The 5,000-nt window shown below is 33.2% G+C and overlaps 3 protein-coding genes across 7 annotated transcripts in view; 2 read left to right on the forward strand and 1 right to left on the reverse strand.

Annotated features, from left to right (window-relative positions):
- Window positions 1-2,967, forward strand: part of LOC137649548 (protein O-mannosyl-transferase Tmtc3-like) — a gene marked incomplete at its 5' end in the record, with an annotated part of 55,463 nt that extends 52,496 nt beyond the window's left edge. Inside the window, one exon of the mRNA XM_068382535.1 lies at window positions 2,388-2,967. The remainder of the gene's footprint in view (window positions 1-2,387) is intronic.
- The window catches only part of LOC137649946 (calcium uniporter protein, mitochondrial-like), a 799,430-nt gene that overhangs the window by 431,379 nt on the left and 363,051 nt on the right, over window positions 1-5,000 (forward strand). The gene's annotated exons all lie outside the window — the stretch shown is intronic.
- The window catches only part of LOC137649945 (uncharacterized), a 402,495-nt gene that overhangs the window by 131,776 nt on the left and 265,719 nt on the right, over window positions 1-5,000 (reverse strand). The gene's annotated exons all lie outside the window — the stretch shown is intronic.

The following is a 5,000-nucleotide window of genomic DNA, read 5'->3' on the forward strand; positions in this document are numbered from 1 at the left end:
TTTTCCAAAGGAAGGACCAAAGTATTTATATATTCATTTTTCGTTCCTGAGTACCTCTGCTAGTGGGTCTAGTCTATTCCTCATTTCCAGGAGTAGTAGGTAGTACCTTAATGACAATTTTTCAACCTAATCTTGTATTAGTAGAAATGTAAATGAAAATCATCTTCTAAAGGAAGCACCAAAGACCTCCAAATCTGAATATGGATGCAAAAAAAATGAGAAACATTATAAAACCCATTGGGGTTTAGGTAGCAACTGGAGGCGAGAAACATTATAAAACCCATTGGGGTTTAGGTAGCAATTGGAGGCGAGAAACATTATAAAACCCATTGGGGTTTAGGTAGCAACTGAAGGCGAGAAACATTATAAAACCCATTGGGGTTTAGGTAGCAATTGGAGGCGAGAAACATTATAAAACCCATTGGGGTTTAGGTAGCAATTGGAGGCCCCTAAAAACTGATCCAGAGTTTGTTCGAACTAATATACAGTTTTTGACTCTTGATCATCCAGCTTTTGAAGTAAAGCAGCAGTAATTTTGACTGGAGAAAAAGATGCTTCATCCATAAGCTTACTTTGAAATCACTATGGAATCCTTAACACACTTAACTTTAAAAAGGTTGAGGGAACTTGTTTTTCTTAGAAAACCAAAGGACTAATCATTAGAACATTTCCTTGTAACTAAATAGCTGATTGAAAGGGTAGCATTTGTTTACACACTGGGAATCATCATCATCATCATCATCATCAAAATCATCATCATCATCATCATCACCACCATCTCCTCCTACGCCTATTGACGCAAAGGCCCTCGGTTAGATTTCGCTAGTCGTCTCTAGCTTAAGCTTTTAAGTCAATGCTTCCCCATTCATCATCTCCTACTTCACGCTTCATGGTCTTCAGCCATGTAGTCCTGGGTCTTCCAACTCTTCTAGTGCCTTGTGCAGCCCAGTTAAAAGCTTGGTGAACCAAACTCTCTTGGGGAGTGTGAAGATCATGCCCAAACCATCTCCATCTACCCCTCACCATGATCTCATCCACATGTCACCAGAATAATCTCTAAAAGTTTCATTTCTAATCCTGTCCTGTCATTTATCTGCCAATATTATCCTTAGGTACTGGCTCAACCTCTTGTGAAATCTTTTAGAAATGAGAGAACCCAACTCGGGCGTTTAGGAGCAATAGCTATAGAACTAGATTTTCTAGGGCTCCTGTAATCAATGAGCACCAGGAATAGAATGGCTTAGTACAGTAATGTTATAACCCGCACGTGGGAAGTCAAAATTAAAGGACGAAGGTGTAGAGAAATGTCAAGTATAGCCGATTGGCCTTAGTAACTCAAATGGCATTCTTTCAAAAAATCAGGGCAGCGGCAAAATTTTTCACTAAGGAGAATTTTTTTTTTCATTAACTTCATATATGGGAATGTTTTTGTAGTTACTTCTTATCTTAAATATTTAAGGTAGTGATTTACGTGATTTTATTCAATATGCTGTTAAGTACTTTGAAGTTTCATGATATAACCTAAGCAAGTTGAATCAGTAGAACTTCAAAAGTTCAAAGTTGGAGCAAATGCTTTCATGTTGACCAGGCTGACATGAGTTTTTATTTCTTATATATGACATATCTTTTTTTTGACGCTGTTGATAGTTTATATAGGACATATCTGTTTTGACGCTGTTACTGTTTTGAGAATGATATATTGTTAATGTTTTCTCACCATTTATTTATTTCCTTGTTTCCTTTCCTTACTGGGCTATTTTTCCCTGTTGGGGCCCTTGGGCTTATAGTATCTTGCTTTTCCAACTAGGGTTTTAGCTTGGCTAGTAATAATAATAATAATAGTTATAATAATAATAATAATAATAATGATAATAATAATAATAATAATAATAATAATAATAATAATAATAGTGCTTTTGTTAGTGTTAATTTCATTTTTTGGAGATCCAAGGTTTTCATTTCATGTTGAACAGGCTTGCATAAGTCCTTTTATAGTTTATGAATTAAATAGGTTGTAATGTTGTTAATGTTTTAAAAGTATTTTATTTTAATTTTCATTACTTCTTATATCGTTTATTTATTTCCTTATTTCCTTTCCTCACTGGGCTATTTTTTCCCTGATGGAGGCCGTAGGTTTATAGCATCTTGCTTTTCCAACTAGGGTTGTAGCTTAGCTAGTAATAATAATAATAATAATAATAATAATAATAATAATAATAATAATAATAATAATAATAATAATAATAAGCAATTATTTCCTAGTATCTAGAAACCAAACAACGAAACTAATATATTTTTTACTAGGGTTGTATCTTAGTAATAATAATAATAATAATAATAATAATAATAATAATAACGAAACTAATATATTTTTTACTGTCTTGCAGGAATTAGGTGCGATCGTTCGTCATATAGATCGGAAGCTGGGTCCCTCTAAGGATGTCATCCATTGGGTTAAAATGCAAAAAAAAAAAAAAAAAAAAAAAAAAAAAATGAAGACACGAACGAAAGTATATGGAAAGAAAATTATGAACGCAAGTCCTTTCGAAGCTGCCTTTTTTATGTACTCTTTCAACGTGGACTTCTCGTAGTTGTTAACTTTTCCATAATGAAATCAAGGAACCTCATTTTTTGGAGGAAGTGTATGAAATATTTCGTGAAAGGCTTTTATGTTCTGATTGAGCATACAGGTCGACATGTTTCTCTATGATTATTTCGATCTGAAGTGATACGAATGTGCTAATGAGAATGAAATGCTGAGTGGACTTTGGAGAACCAGCTAAATTGACAAACACAACATTCATCTATTGCCACTTGCCTTTTGTCGGGGCAGAAGGCGCGATGAATGTGCATACGGAACTGAATGTCTTACTTTGTACCCGATAATATGAACTATATTGATAGTTATTCCATATTAGATTTTGCTTGTTAATAAATAAATCTGAGGGAGAATTCTTATACATATAATGTATAGTGTCTTTTAATTAATCCCCCATAGATTATCTTTGGATGTCGTCATCTACGATTGCTACTATATTAGATTGGAATTAGTCCTTTCTATCCTCTGATTATCTCTGAATATCTCAAAAATGGTTTCATGTTATCAAATATTTGCTTTTGATATCAAATTATGAAATGTCAACAAAGTTACTTGTGAAATATTTGCCATTCTTGCAATGCAAGAATAGATACTCACCAATATCATGGTTTGGATATTAAAGTTATCCTCAGTTATTGATTTTCTGGGTGATCCCTTAGATTATGTACGAGCCTTGAAATATCCATTTGAAAATGTATACATTCCTCAAAATTGCCTTGATTTATATCAGATGATTCCACTAGGTTGGGTATGGTTTGTTGATGTCCTCAAAGAGAGATTTTTATCCAGGCTATGGTATATTAAAAAAAAATAAAATTAATTATCCCCTTCATGTAGTTTGGTATTGTTGATACAGTCAAGTTGTAACAAAATGGAAAGTTTGCCTCGCCAGGTTAGTTTTCTCATTGCTGGTTTATGCAAATTGCTTGGGACACGTTTTACTAATATTTTAAGCTTCTTCCAGCTCCAGTTATATTGTCTTAGATGTTCATTTGGGCCATCCTGTATTTGAGATGGCTTCAGCTGCTAAATTGATATTCTACTTGGGAGACCATTGTAGCTTCCTGCTTCTCTGAAGCTTTATTAAGCTTTGTATGTTTTTTTTTTTGTTTTTTTTTAAGATTCAATAGGTTCCTTTTTGCATTTCAACTTTAATGTACCCTTAATATTAAATTCCTTAGCCTGCTCTCCTACATTCATTATGCTATTAATCATTGTTTTCTTTTTGTCAACAGAGGGGACTTGGTAGTGTTTCTGCATGCTTGAGGGTACACTCAGGCACACTATTCTATCTTATTTCTCTTCATCTTGTTTTTTTTTTTTTTGAGGTTTTTATAGTTTACATTGGAGATATTTATTTTTATGTTACTCTTCTTAAAATACTTTATTTTTCCTTGTTTCCTTTCCTCATTGGGCTATTTTCCCTGTTGGAGCCCCTGGGCTTATAGCATCTTGCTTTTCCAACTAGGGTTGTAGCTTGGGAAGTTATAATGATAATGATATAAAGTGTTGCTTTGAGTCAGTACATGGCATGAATCAGATATTTTTATCAACATCATCACCTCTTCTTAAATGTTCCTTTCTATAGAATAGATTTCTATCCGATATTTAGAATGTTTTTATTCTACTTTGCACAGTATTTTCCTGGAGTTCTGCATCCCTTGTTGTTACACTTGTAATGTATCAAGTCAAACCTGTATCAGATGGTGTCCTAGGTAGCAATTGAAAGCTTTACCATAAACTATTTGTCTCTGGTTAGGTATATCACATGTCCATCAAGCAAATAGTAAGTGAAATTAGTACCAAGAATGCAGTATCATGTTACATGGTCAACACTTTATTAAATATTATTATTATTATTATTATCATTATTATTATTATTGTTATCATTATTGCTAGCTAAGCTACAACCCTAGTTGGAAAAGCAAGATGTTATAAGCCCAAGGGCTCCAGCAGAGAAAAATAGCACAGTGAGGGAAGGAAATAAATAAAATAGAAGAGAAGTAATGAACAATATGAAATGTTTTAAGAACAGTAATAGCATTCAAATAGATCTTTCATATATAAACTATAAAAACTTAAAATTACAAGAGGAAGAGAAATAGGAGAGAAGAGTGTGCCTGAGTTATTATTTTTACACTGACTGTCTGGTGTGTTAGATATAAAGCACTTTTTATATACAAATATGAAGTAGGTATACATAACCATTTAACAAGGGATTTATCCAGTTAACTACCATCAGTAGTATCAGTAGAGAGTAAAGTCAACATTTGCTCGTAGATTATTATATGCAATGACCATATTCTGAACCAAAATGAGACATGACTAAACGACTATGAGGCATATCTGCAGAATAGTATGGCAGGAAACATAGAGACATGGCTGAGAAGAAATGAGACTG

The sequence above is a fragment of the Palaemon carinicauda genome, chromosome 11, assembly GCF_036898095.1.
Source record: "Palaemon carinicauda isolate YSFRI2023 chromosome 11, ASM3689809v2, whole genome shotgun sequence".
NCBI classification, from domain to species: Eukaryota; Metazoa; Arthropoda; class Malacostraca; order Decapoda; family Palaemonidae; genus Palaemon; species Palaemon carinicauda.